Here is a 15254-nt window from a genome sequence, read left to right as displayed (position 1 = left end):
ATTTTCCTAATAGGCTGCTGAATCGAGTTTTGGCCCCTGCCCTGGGCTAAAATTTACCAGCCCTCCTCACCACTCCCTTCCCCCCTTACTCGCCCCCTTCTCTTTCCTACTTCTCCCCTACCCTCTATACACATCATCACATTGTTATAATCCTCTCCTAGGTCAATTTTCAATTCTATGCTACCTACTATATATATTTACACTGTGCAATCATTCTAACCAAATTTGGTTGCTTCATCTTGTCTTTACTGATAGCTATCGATTGTCTATATTACCTTTTGACCATGTCAGTTGTTTGTATTCTTGTGATGAAACTTTATAAAGTATTTTAAAAAAACAAAAAACGATACACTGAACGATATTTTCAGAGCAGAGCACAGCACCTAACCTCTCCCCTACAGGCTGTATGTTCTAAAATGACACTTGATAAAAAGAGGGAGGAATATATATATATATATATATATATATATATATATATATATATATATTTATGTATATCAGTGGTTCCCAAACTGTGTGCCTAGGATCCCTGGGGTGCCTTGGAGATCTCACAGGGGTGCCTTGGCCAGGGCCAGTTGTAAGCAAGGTGGGGGACAACTTGGCTTAGGGGTGCCTTGAAAACATTTTGGAGGCCCTAAGGGTGCCTTGAACTGAAAACGTTTGGAATCCACCGGTATATATATATATATATATATATATATATATATATATATATATATATATGACAATGGTCTGTTTCATTAAGGAAAGTTAAGCAAAAAATTGAGTAAGTTTTCTTACTCAAGTTTTCTGGACAAAACCATGTTACAAAGCAAGGGGTACAAATGAGTTTATTATTTTGTACATAAGGAAAATACTTCTAGTTATCATTTATTAAGTACATTCTACAAAACAACAGCTAGAATCTGATTGGTTGCTATAAGCAACATCTCCACTTTTTCAAACCCGCAGTTTAGTAAATACACCCCTTTGTCTTTGAACAGTTCACATTTTTGAATGACTGTTGCGGGTACTATAGTAGCACTAAATGTATATATTCTATGTAATCAAGGAATGATCTGCTATGACTCTGGTTATCATCAAGGTAAGGCTGGAAAATGTAATCTCCCAGTCCTTGGAGACACTTTCCAGGCTTCTCTGAGATTCCGCTGGGGCTAAGCTAAGTCAAATGGACTGCGGGACCATCCACATAAACCTCAATTAATGATGAAGGCAGTTAGAGGTCGCATGGACTCTTTCCCAAATCCATGAAGATACCCCGGAAGTAATCCAGCCACAATTTAGCAGAACATGCAGAGATTCCTTTACCGCTTTATAAAGTGGCTTTGGATTACATCTTCTGCCTGTTGATTGAACATTCTTTCTGATGTCAACTAGCTCATTTGGTACAACTATAGTGATATTGATTTCCTGACATTTGGAATGTATGTACATTACTTTGAATTCCTCAGTTTCACCTGTGCTGGGTAAGTAGACTTTATAGGTTCAATATTCCTAATCTAGTTCTGCCTTTTCTGCATTGATGAGGCATCACTCTTTGATATCATCAATGCTGAGTGCTTCGTGCAGTTGACATGGGTTATTGGATGTAAATAGAACTTTCTGATCTTGCTGCCAGATTCTTTGTGGACACATTTTATTCTTGTGATAGTTTGCAAGTTCAGTTATTTGTCCCAGTCTTGGCCACAATACTGGTATACACTGTGTAGTGAGCTTGCCCTGATTTCAGAACAATTTCTGCTTTAGCTTGCGGTTCCGACAATAACGTCCCTTTGGCTTCCACCAAGATTCATCTCCTTCCCCAGACACTTCCTTCGTGAATGTTTCACAATATAACTGATTGGTTCTTCATCGACTCTACGGTCTTCAGATACTACAACTCTTTGGTGTGGCTGCCCTTTGAAGTTAACTGAAATGTTACTTCAGCCCATCCAATAAAATCAATACATGTCTTGTTTGCTGTGTTCCAGTACCTTGCAGTTCCTCTATTGAAAGTCAATGTCCCCTAAGACTTGCACAGAAATACCATCTACCTTGCAATTAATTCCAATGAGACGGTGACATTTTAAATAATGTTTTAAAGCTATACAGCTCACATGATCCGTTCCAATTGCAATCACTTATCGTTTTTTGACACTTTGGGCTAGATTTACTAAGCTGCGGGTTTGAAAAAGTGGGGATGTTGCCTAGAGTAACCAATCAGATTCTAGCTGTCATTTTGTAGAATGTACAAAATAAATGAAAGCTAGAATCTGATTGGTTGCTATAGGCAACATCCCCACTTTTTCAAACCCGCAGCTTAGTAAATCTAGCCCTTTATCTATGTTTCTGGAAACTAGTTGGTGAATACATTTATGTAACATCTGTGACCTGTCTATGTCTATTTCTTTAGGTATATAACACTCTGCTGTCTCTTGCACTGTGTACTTTTCATCTCTTCTCTGGACTGCTTACTGTCCTGTAACCTCCGCTGCTTCATGAGATATGCATTTGTCACTCAGCACCCTCTTGTTAGACTGATCACATTTAAAGCAATGATCACATTGCTTTCCTTGATTGAGTGCTTCCCAACCTTGTTTTACAGTTGCTGGACTTCTGGAAACATTTGCCATGTGTCCAACAGAAGTTAAATTAACTGAGGGCTAGTAATTGCCCAAAGGTATATAAGCGTCCAGGGTGTTAAAAATCCTGCATAGGTGCCCTGCAATAGTTAATGTTTCAGTAGGGTTGTACACACCAGTGATGTCCAATCAAAAGAGGTTTTTGAGGATGACCTGGGTCAATGGGGGGTTATATATATATATATATATATATATATATATATACAAGTTAACCCGTGCATGATACTCATGCATTCTAGTCAAATCAAGCTACTTAAGGTGTTAAAAAGGTTCTTGTCATCTTCATCGCCACACACACACGCCACTAGGCTTTTATATATTAGATAATGCTAAGAATTTAGTAGGTCAGTGTAGTATATAACTCCGCCCAGTGAGGTGTTTTGTTGTTTTGTTCCCTTTGTAACTTAATATTTGCTGCATCAATTGTTTTTTTTTTTCAATCAGTAGCTCATTTGGAACAGTCAGGTCTTTTATATATTGTTTTACCTGATGTGATGACTTATATGTCTAGCACCTATTGACTGTAAAAATGTATTTTGTATCATCTCTGTCCCAAACTACTCCTCCTACATACTGGGTTCTTTAGAGAAGTTGTTTAAATTTGATTGCTTCAAATAGAAAATTCTAAGGATACTCTTAGTTTTCTTGTGACATATTTATGAGCTGATTGTATAAAACAGAGATTTCCCCTCCTTGCAGTGAGTGTATAAGATGATGGTCTGTTGAAATCAAGTCAGATCACTTTTCTTTTCCAGCTTTCCTCTAAGGCTTAAAGCTGGTTTCCCTTGTACCGTAGTCTCTTCTGAAGCTTTAGAAAAAATGACAGGTTTTAATCCTTTACTTTCATGTAAGTGTTATGTCCCTCAAAATATGAGGCCCATAACACTTGATTAGAGTGCCCTATGGCAATATTTAATAGAGGCCCAGTAATACATGTCAGTCTGGTCAGGAGGCCTCCGCTCTGCTCGGCGCCCCCCTTTCCACAGTAGTTACGCCACAGGCACCTTCTGATATCATCTTGCAGCTTTCCACATCCATTCTTACCTTTTAACTTGCAGCACCAACATTCTAGAGCAGTGGTGGCCAACAGGTAGCCCTAGGACCACATGGGGGCCTTCAAGATTACCTGTGGCCCTCAGCTCCATCATTCTTTATTGTCAGACTTGTTTGTTATCGCTTGTAGCACTTGTTTAAATGTCTGCTGATATGTTATTACAGATAAGCATCTTATTCCTTGATTAAATGTATTGTTTTAACCTACTACTGAGATTAAGTGTACTGTGTGGGTCTTGTGTAGGTTAGAGAGCCGCCCATTTGGCCCCTGAAGTATATTAGGCTGCCTATTACTGTCCCAGTGTGATAAATATTCTCCCCAATACAGACTGTGTGGGGAAATTATTAAGCCTTGTAAAAACGAAAAGTAGAGGTGTTGCTCATCACAACACGTCCTAGAATGCACTTTTCTTTTTCAGAATGTTTGATAAATCTACAATCTCTTTAACTCCAAGTGCCCGGTCCCCCTCAGCACACATGCACTCTCTTATTTGCACACTAGTCCCCCTCAGCACACTACACACTCATCTCATTATTCGTGCACCACAAGCCTTCTATGCAGCAGCTGACAGACAATGGAAACTTATTCCTGGGTGAGGTGAATTTCTACTGCAGCCCCATTTGGGTGCCAGTTTTGTTGCATACATAAATAAATTCAGAGTGTAAGGGTGGGTAAAAGAAAATGTATTCATTTACTGCAGATGGCTGACACAATATAGGAACATAATTAAACCATGGTGCACATTGGGGAACTGACGTAACTAAGAGGACAAATCTAACCATTAACAAATAAAAATACTGTATTTTTATTTTATATAATCTTTTCATACTGTGCTATCAGGCTGCTTTGTTAATATACCACACTATAATCAGTCTTCACTTCATGTGACAGAGTCATGCCATGTCACATTGGGACGTGTCCAGTGCTTCGGAAACAGTGGGTTCTCCCCAGGTGCTCTCCCATCACCTACACACACCACTTCAATGCTGTGTGCACCTGCAGCTAGTATACGTGGCATTGAAAGGGCATCACTCAGTGGCACATATCTACCAGCTATCCCTGAATCAGGACTAAGTACTGATAATGTGGATGGTGGGACAGTGGCCTCAGATCAGGAATGTTCTGTCAAAATCTGTAAAGTTGGGGGGTACGACTTAATAAATATTTTTACCTAAAACAATATAGCAAGAAAAGTACAATGCCTATGGGGAAATACTGTAACAAACAGAAAATCGCCCCCACCCCCCAAACACACATACACACCTGCAGTAGCAGTGCAGAAAGTGCTCCCAGAAATGATGTCTTACTAGGAAACAAAGTGTTCTCATAAATTTAATACGGGGAGGATAACGTTAGACCTTGTACATATGACTAAAAAGATAATGAATGAAAGCTTCATACAAGTAGAAAATATTCACTGAAACCTGTAAAATTTCAAATTGCAGGTGATGTGTGGTGGTTTAAAACCCCCAAAATCTCATACAGTTTAGGGACCCGCCCCTAGTAATGTTAAAAATCAATGCCCCCCCATCTTTAATAGGCCAGGCTTCTAGAAGGGGGGGGGCTTCTAAAGATGCATTGGGTTCACCCTGATACCCTCGGCCATTTGACACTAGAGAACTAAAATAAATCCTGTGTCCCGTTAATTTAACAATAACTGAGCGTGGCTTGTATGTATTAATAAATAATAATGCCTTATTATATTAATAAGTAATAGTGCCTCGTTTTATTGATTAATAATTATTAGTGGCCCCTTTTATTGATTAATAATTACTAGTGCTCCCTTATATTTAATACGCTAGAAATGTTTTGTCCATTTTTTAGAACATGTTAGTGTCCCCTATTTTTTTCTGTAGTGCAGCAAGATGAATATATACTTAATTGCCACCTTCTTCTTTTATTGATCCGATGTACTCCATTGGAATAAAAATAAAAGCCCTGAAGTAGACTGCCCCCGAGGAGTTCTCAACAGACAATGAGTTGTCTGGTAAGCCCGCCTACTCAATACACGGGCAGCCAATCAGGAGACGTCCCTCGTCTCTGACAGTTAATTTCCCCCCCAGATGTTTTTTTCTGTTCAGTAACGTGTTTGCCTATTTCTACCACATTATTGTAACATTAGATAATATTAGATGATGTAACTGAATGGCAGCAGGTGACCCGACAATATTAATCTGTACGAGATTACCAGCATTATAGTTAATAATGCATTATTAATCCTTTGCTGTGATTATGAGGTTACTGAAACAGAAGTTAAAGAAAAATGTATTAGGGAAGAACTGTAATGATGGTGGAAGATTTGCAAAAATTAAATGGATTTCCATTGAGATCAAGTCCCTTACTTTTGTTGAAATTGTCAAAATGTCAGGAAGGGCCATTAGAGGAGTGTGATTTATAGCGGAGACGGAGAGATCATACCGGGGGACTGTCTGCACAGTAATATCAGTTCTTAACACATTCACTGCTACAGGATTATGGGCTGTGACTCTCTCGGAAATAATAATACGGGTGACGCACTTGTCCTGTTATCTGCTCTCTTAGTAGCACATAAAGGAAGATGCTAACATTGTAAAATAGTTATCAGAGACACGTTGGTCTGAGATTGTCCATGTATGCCATATAGGCGATGCTATCTATAATCAAACCCTACAATCCCCATCATGTCCTTTTTATTGTATTTAACCCTCAAGTACTTTTTGTATTTTACATACTTTAGTATCAAATCTAACATGCAGAAAATTCTGATTATTATTGTGCAGTTGGTTAATATTGAAAAATAGGAACATATCTTTAAAAACTGGGACTGTCCTAAGAAAATAGGTACAGTTGGCAACTATACTATACTGTATTTCTCAAAATGAAAATAATTTGGTTTCTTCAGTTTATTATTATTATTGGGGCACTAAGACAAATTGCTATATCAGAAACATTAATGGACTTCTCACTAACACTACTTAGACTAGATTCGGTCACATGGTCAGTAATATACCAGCCTGTCCACCCATGAGACTAGATGCTAATGTTGTTTTATAGGAGAAAATGTGACAGATAAGAAGGACAAATTGTCACACCAGCAAAGCTGGTGACCCTGTTTGTTGCCCTAGTCACCCTTTCACCGAGGTTTGTCAACTATACAGTCCTTGGAACTGCCCCAGGAACAATAAGATGCACCCTGGGTTTGCGGGATACACATGAAAATATAAATAGTAAAAAACTGAAAGATCCCTTTAAATGAATTGAAACTTTTCAATTTTTCTCTTGAAATAAGACTAAGGGCTAGATTTACTAAGCTGCAGGTTTGAAAAAGTGGGGATGTTGCCTATAGCAACCAATCAGATTCTAGCTGTCATTTTGTAGAAAGTACTAAATAAATGACAGATAGAATCTGATTGGTTGCTATAGGCAACATCTCCACTTTTCCAAACCCGCAGCTTAGTAAATCTAGCCCTCAGACTGGCTTCATTCATGTCTAACTTCATTCATTGTGAATGTGAGGGGACATCAGAACAGTATTTGTTATGAGTTACTTTCTTGTGTTACAAGTATTTTATTACATTGGTCGTAGGGCTCTTAGACAGCTTCCCGCAGAAGTGCAACTGAAAGGTACAAAATAGATTTCATTGAACGTATATGATAAGACCCAAACGGGTGTCGACATTCTTTTGGCAGGGAGAAAGCCTTTGTGCCCTCCTTAAAAGCAGGAAACATCTCTCCACCCATTTATCTCATTTAAATAACCTTGCAAAACTAAATCTAATGTCTTGTAGTTGGTACAAAAGTAGACCACACACTCATCGTATCTGTACTTCAATAAGAAATATCTCCTATCTGCCCGACTTCCCCTAGCGGCTGGTGCAAACATTTGGTCCCCCAAAGACATCACCACCGTGCGCTAAAAATCCAACGCACTTCCCTGTAAAACTTGGTGCAGTTACACACAAGAAGCCACATGCTGCCACAAAAGGGTTTTTATTCTGCAGTTTTTCACTTTTGAGGCTCGTAAATGACCCTTCTTAGCTGCAGTGGAAGCCGGGATAACAAGGAACAATGTATTTTATCTTCATGCTTCATATATATAAATTTCAGGCCATGTTTTCAGGATTTACTTTAATATGTACTGCAGTGAATTTATCTAACCTGCGTCACCTGATCTTATAAAAGTAAATGTGGGACCTATAATGTGTCAGGGGTACTTGAGGACCAGTATTGAGAAGTCCTGATCTGAAGTTCCTATTATTCGGTTGTACATATTAAATAGCATGGTGTAGCAGATTAATGTAGCCAGACTAATGGAAGCTAATATCTCTCTGATTGCTGTGGGCTCCATCACTGTGTTCCACTTACAGATTTTATTAACATCCACATTATTTTTAAATGATTTTATGCTCTCACTATAGCTGGATTTATACATTTTATTCATACTATACCCAGTGGATACATGCACGCACTGTTTTACACACAAACTTGTTGATTTAAAATACAGACAGGTTAGAATCACTGTTTCAGTTCTGACTATTGTGCTATTCATAACTGATAAACAATAGATAACGACTCCAATCAACCATTTCACTTTATTCTTTGTTAAGTAAAAAAAAAAAAAATATACAACCTAGTTATTTTTCCTATATATTTAACATATTTCTCATGAATTATATTATTGAGCTTATCCAATATAAACACTTTCCATTACAGTAATTGAATCCAGTTTACAATGTATTTATTTTTGTGACATAATTAGCCTTTGTATACTTGTATTCCTCCCAAATAATCTGTGCTCCCAAATAGTGTTCTAGAATGTGATCATCCCTCTAAGTTCTGTACAAAAATTCTTTTAGCTAACTTTTGACGTATTCTTTGAAGTGTTTATTACACTGTCATTCTGCAGAGTATAACACAATGAAAGTCATTATGTCAGTGCGCTTCAGCTGTCTTCATTTTGTCACACATCTAATTTAATTTTGAAATGTTTAAATACACATAATGGATTATAGAAAACAACCCATCTTTAACATATAGTTACAGCTAATGATGTTTACCAAAAATGTTCCTTACTTAAAAGGGCATTATGCTGAAGAAAATATCAGAGTCATTTACATTAGATGTTCCCTCAACTATCTTCAATGGGGGCGCAGATAACATCCAACAGTCCCGCTTTTTATGGGACAGTCCCACCTCTAGGCACCCAAAAGTGTGGTGCATGTAGTTCCTGTTTGCTGTGTGTGTGAACCACATAGTCATGGTTACTAAAATAAATTATGAAAATTTAAGTCACAGACAAAAGTTGCAAGGCTTACGAGATTGGCTAGGTGGTAGACCTGGATATATCCCTCTCAGGGCCCTTTTGCTGCCCCCCCCTTCTGCATCCTCACAAACACAAAGTTCCGTGCACCCATCTTCAACCACGTGTCATCTATATAAAATATATAACCCACCCAGGCTTGCTTAATAATACCACGCAAAAGAAAGTAACAATAAATGCAGCAGACAATCACCTAAACAATGCTAACCAAATAGCACAATTACAAATCTTTGTCTGCATAACAGGTGCCTGGAGGATCAAGTCATGGGCCCAAATGTTTTAAAATTTTGGGGGAAAGTTCCTGCTTATGTATGTAATATGGGAGAACCGAATTTGCCAATTTAATCAATAAAGTAAGAGAGTCAGAGCTCATCACAGGAGAACAATGTTTTTAAACGCATAATATAACAGAGTTCTGAACAAAGTTCTTTCCACTCAGAGTTGACAAGATATCTTTAGACCAGCAAGAAGGTAGGCTTCAGGTGCATTCAACAGAGGGAAGTTCAGATGTGTGAGAAAACTAACAATATCAAATCAGAATATATGTAATAAGAACTAAATCTTGTGAATGAGGTGCCAGGACTAATACCACACTGGGTGCAGGGTTCCCCTTCAGCTAACCCCATCCAATGAAGCCTATGTGGCTTATATATCAGTCTAAACTGGATCAACTTGCCTGTTGAATCAATGACAGTGTCCATACACAAGAATATTCCTCCCATCTCTTTTCTGACAGATGAGGTATTTGGGCTCTGAGTCATTAAGGAGAGTAAGGCAAAAAAGGAGTAAGTTTTCTCCTGGACAAACCATGTTACAATGCAAAGGGTTCAAATTAGTTTATTTTGCACGTAAGGAAAATACTTGATAGCTTTATATTTACACTGATATTTAAAGTTGATCTAGGACATGCCCTACACCCAACTATAAATCTGTCCCCATATTTTAAATTTACCTCCAACTCCAATGCAACATGGTTTTGCCAAGGTGCAAAGTTACTTCTTTTTTACCTTTACTTTCCTTAATAAATAAGGCCCATTATCTCTAATCCATTTACTGAAGGAAACTGAGAGGGTGCTGGTCATGAAAAGCTCAAATTAAATGGTGGAGACTGGTTTAAATAATGAGGCTCAATTGAGAGAAAACGGAATTGGGAATACAATATGTGCCTAACCTGTAAATAAGAAGCTCATTGGATGTATAAGATATTAGCTATACAGATGGAGCAAATTTCTTTTTGACAATGGCAGAAGACAGAGCCTGTCACTCAATTGTCGCTTTAACTTAACAGTGCCATGCCTCCCCCTCCTTGTCAAACAAAGACAAAGCTGCAGTTAACAATCTAGATGGAGCACAGCGTATGGCATGATTCTGTCCTTACTACCTGGTTCAAGGGTCACCTCATAGTGACACATTATCTGAAGAAATGTGCTCAATCTGTACGTACTTATAATCACTGCAGGCTTGTCACTACACTTGGCTATAAGCTGTGATGCTTTCAGGCTTTAAGAGAGTTCCTATGTACCAACTTGTCATCCCTGTGACTATTACACTTATACCCAAGCCCACACTACCCCAGGAGCCAACTTCTCATATGCTAGTGAGGTAGAACTTTATTTGTCAGCCCTTCAATGCACTATTTGGAGTTGTGAAGGCATCCTCTCCAAAAGGATATTGGGGATTTGTACATTATCTTCACCATACGAGCAGCATAATAAAGGGACATCACTGGTTTATGAAAGTGCTGTTTCTGCTCAGCTCTATATTATTACATTTGGAGAAACATAATCTCCCAAAAGTATACCTACAACTTTTGATGTGTGTTCCATTGAACTATAACCCTCCCAGCATCAGCTCACATGGGCTGTGGAAGTTGAATACTCAGATGAAGTCGTTCTAAATTAACAAATATCAATTGTAATAGTTTTCCGTTTGATTGCGATTAGTAAGCTAGGGTTTATCATGCAATCGCACAAGTAAACAAAGCAAATGTACTTACATACACACATACATTTATAAATAGTCTACTTCAATAAAGTTCCAGCACATATTCTTTTATATTTAAATGTAATAGACGTAGAGGTTTAATATAATAATGTTAAAACTACATTAAAGGCATCTAGGGCTCAGGACATTGGGAATGTATCATGTTTAGTAATGTCATATTAATCTGCATTTTACCATCAGGAATCTGCTACTATCGGCTAAGCGATCGTTTCCTGCAATCGTGAGTTATGGAAGATATATGATTAATGCTCAAAATGAAAGTGTTTGGAATGCTAATAGGTTGGTTTGAACCAGTATTTTGGCATGCTCCTCAGGCAAGACATGTATGCAGCAGTTGGAGTGAGTCACCCCCACCCTTGGAGAGCATTCTTTGAGTCAACCTATGAACTGCATTGTACTGGACAGTCCTAAATCCTGAGCCAATGAAGAATCTTCTTAGTGTTATCTGTGCATAATTGTGACATCATTGTATTTGATCCTAAATCCAACCTGTGTATAAGCAGGTCCCTGGCCCAGCATTCTTCTATCTGTCACTACAGCTACAGGACTGAAGCTGTACCTGAATCCATGGCATAATGAATCGGTTTAATCTTGGTTTATACTTGTATTTTGTTATAATGCAGCATCATGTTATACTTTCTGCTATTAAATATCTTTTGTACTTTGTAACCACGTTAATCACATTGGACAATATTTATTGGTAGTGATAATACGAACATAACATGGGAATGCAGATCGTAACTCAATTAGGTGATCTGTTCCTATTACACTTGAAGATTAACCAGGTTTGAGTAGAGTGGTTGTACATTATGCCTCCAACTCTAAAACTTTTGTCTCCACCCTGCCTCCCCCTATCCTTTTCCGCCTGTAGTCGTTCTCCATGGGTCCATTCTCTGACCCCTTCTCACTTCCCTTTAACTTCCTCCTATTGTGGTCTCATCAACTCTGTGCCGACAATACTCAAATTATTTTTCTTGATCTCTCCCCCTCAACACTCATTTCTGTCACCTGTTGTATTTCTGCTGTTTCCTCTTGGATCTCTCAAATTTAACTTGGCCAAATCTGAACTCATTGTCTTAGCCCCCTCCATTGTCCCTACTTCTCCCTATGTCACACTGCTAGTTTCACAGATGGAAGTCCAATAGCCAGGCAGTTCAAAGGTAAATAGGATTTAATTTTCAAAGTATCTAACTAGAAAAGTCAATAAACCCAAGTCAGAGAAAGGTCCGTTGAATGTATCAAATGATTGCAATCCAAATCACAAAATGAACAAGGTTCTGCAAAAGCATCTAGTTCAGATTCAAACACAATACACAAACAAAGGTTTCAGTCAGGAAGTGTCTTTTATAGGCCTAAACAGGAAATGAGATCCAAATGGAATCTTCCTGACAGTCTTGGCCATATTGCATAAGGGCTTTTCTAAGGGTAAGTCCATAACACAGTTTCTGTTTAGAACACTACTATCTCCCATATCCCCCAAGTCTATTGCCTAGGCATTTGTCTTTGATTCTTGCTTCTCCTGAACTCCCCATTGTTAGTCCCTACTTCTTACTGCTCCCACCTTCGTAATCTATCCAGGATAAGACCCTTTCTCACCCATATGCTACCAAAACTCTTATTTACTTTTTTGTTACACCTCGCTTTGACTATTGCAACCGCCTCCTCTCCAACCTCCCCCTCACCTCTCTCTCTGCTTCAATATGTCCGCAATGCTGCCTTGCATCTTATTTTCCTCTCTTATCGCTCCGCCTCAGCCTGCTCCCCCTGTCAGTTTCTACACTGACACCCTGCCCCTTACAGAGTCCGGTTCAAACTCGTCACCCTCACCTTAACCACGTCCTGCCTCGTCCCTATGTCTCCTTCAGCGCCTTGGGGCCCAGTTAGCTGTGCCTTGCTCTCCGGTACTGGCTCACATCACATTGATGTGTTCCTTGGTCTGTCCCATTTTCTCCTATGCAACTAGTTATGTCTGTTCTTTCTCTTTGTTGGCTGTTCTGCACTACTACCTTATTCATTATTGTTCTGTGCTGCCCTATAAAACTAATGTGTTCTCTGCACAGTTTGCAATCTGTGAGTAGTTATTTGTGCCAACCCAACTGCATGGCATTGTGGACCCTTAAAAGATAATAATAATACCCTTACCACACAAACCTCCAGGTGGGTTGGAAAGAGCCATGCTTTCCCAGACAGGAAGAACTACGTTAGCTATCTCTGGCTAATGTTTTCAGCTATAAATATGCCACTTCTAACGTGACTTATTAAGCCTAAGTGTACCAACACTTCTCCACAGCCTCACTTCATGTAAATGTACCTCAGTGTCTTAATATGTATTCCAGTGCGACTCAAATTCATGGAGTAAAGGAAATTTGTCTTCAGGAAATGATACACTTGTATGTTGGTCTATACAGCCCTGATTTTAATTTGATGCAAAGCAATAAATGGTTTCTGCCTTTAGGTGCAAAATTTGCACTAAACCATGGAAACCAATCACACGCTTCCATCCATTGTTTAATGCTCACTAGACAGATAAAAACTAATTGCTCATTGGTTGCCGTGGTTCAGTGCACATTATACACCAAGACATTTACACCAGTTACAGTTTTTGGCAGGGGGTAAACCAGCCCCCTTTTCCGACCAGGCCCAAAAGGTTCTTTCATTCAAAGACTAACATCTGGATGTGAGTTGTTCTTTAAATTTGGATTTTAAATGCAATTTATACTTAACAAAATTTACACTAATCTGTGATGTCCTAAATCACATTGTTCAGACGTTTCCTTTCACTTTAACAAGGCTGGATAACATGTAACGACTCCCTGCTGTGTTTTCAGGCTAAAAAGACCTGTTGGTCACTTCACATGAAAATAATTAATTAGCATGAGGCTTCCTTTAGAAAAGTTACACAAATCCAATTTAATATCCTGGCACTGTCTCAGAAATAAATACATTCCCTATACCGAAATACAACACAATTTATAAAAAAATAAAAAAAATCAGTACATTTGCAATTACATAAATTGGCGCCCTGCACTATAAATTTAAATACATTTATACAATAAGCTATTCATAAGTGATCCAGCCACACATAACAATAAAGATTCCTACAGGGTAGGACCCATTGCAAGCAATGCTCTATTCTTAGGTAGCTACATAGGTTAAACTGGAATTGCTGGGGGAAAACTGTACATGTAGCCAATCACTGGGTACGTATCATTTAGGCTTCACCATTTAGTTTGTTAATTTGGGCACCAGGTCAGTAGATTTCAGACCATTTCTGGTGTTGCAGTTTTATACATTATTGCTGGATAGCTACTTTATTAAATGTGTTTTTGTATGTTTAACAGACATTTGCACTTATCTGACACTTTTATCATTAGTACCATTTATCATTGTGCAGTAGGGTGGCGTAGTGGTTAGTACTTCTGCCTCACAGCACCGGCGGTTATTAATTCAATTCCTGACCATGGCCTTATCTGTGCAGTTGTTTGTTGTTCTCCCCGTGTTTGTGTGGGTTACCTCCAGGTGCTCCGGTTTCCTCCCACACTCCAAAAACATACTGGTAGTTTAATTGGCTGCTATTAAATTGACCTTAGTCACTCTGGGTCTGTGTGTATGTATGTTAGGGGACTTAGACTGTAAGCTCCAATGGGGCAGGAACTGATGTGAATTAGTTCTCTGTACAGCGCTGCAGACTTAGTGGCGCTATATAAGTGATGATGATGATTAGTATGTACTCAAAACGCAGTGCCCACCCAGGTTTGACATATGACATTTCAAAAAAATGATTAATAACAGACTAAAAACAAACAAAAGTAAAACATATATTAGTATACCCTACAACATGTTGAAGAAAAAGAAGTCAATAAACTTGGAAATGCCCATCTGTGGGCGGTACCCCCTTTCTGCTACGGCTAATGTTCCGGCACTGCAGCACCAGAAGGGTAGTTATCCAGTGCACTGGCACATTAAATGTAAAATTATAAGTGTATGTTCGGCACTGCAGCAATGTATTAATGTCTGGCGCAGCAGCTCTGAAACAGTTAACTCCCGGTGCTGGGCTCCTTAAAAGAAAATATAAAAATGTTTTAAAAAAATATGCAAATGTATTTTAAAATGTGTTTATAATAAAATAAATGTAGAACCAATCACCACTGGTGATCCACTGGGGTATCGAGGCAATTCCAGCAGTGTTTAACCGCCGTTCCACTTCCTCTTCATGTGAGGTGCTAGGGGTGTACTACAAGTGCCAGCATGCTCTGGCAGCCATGGGTATCCTGGC

This window comes from Mixophyes fleayi, chromosome 2 (genome assembly GCF_038048845.1).
Source record: "Mixophyes fleayi isolate aMixFle1 chromosome 2, aMixFle1.hap1, whole genome shotgun sequence".
In the NCBI taxonomy this organism is placed as follows: domain Eukaryota; kingdom Metazoa; phylum Chordata; class Amphibia; order Anura; family Limnodynastidae; genus Mixophyes; species Mixophyes fleayi.
The sequence above is the reverse complement of the archived record's forward strand: the minus strand, read 5'-3'. Positions refer to the sequence as shown.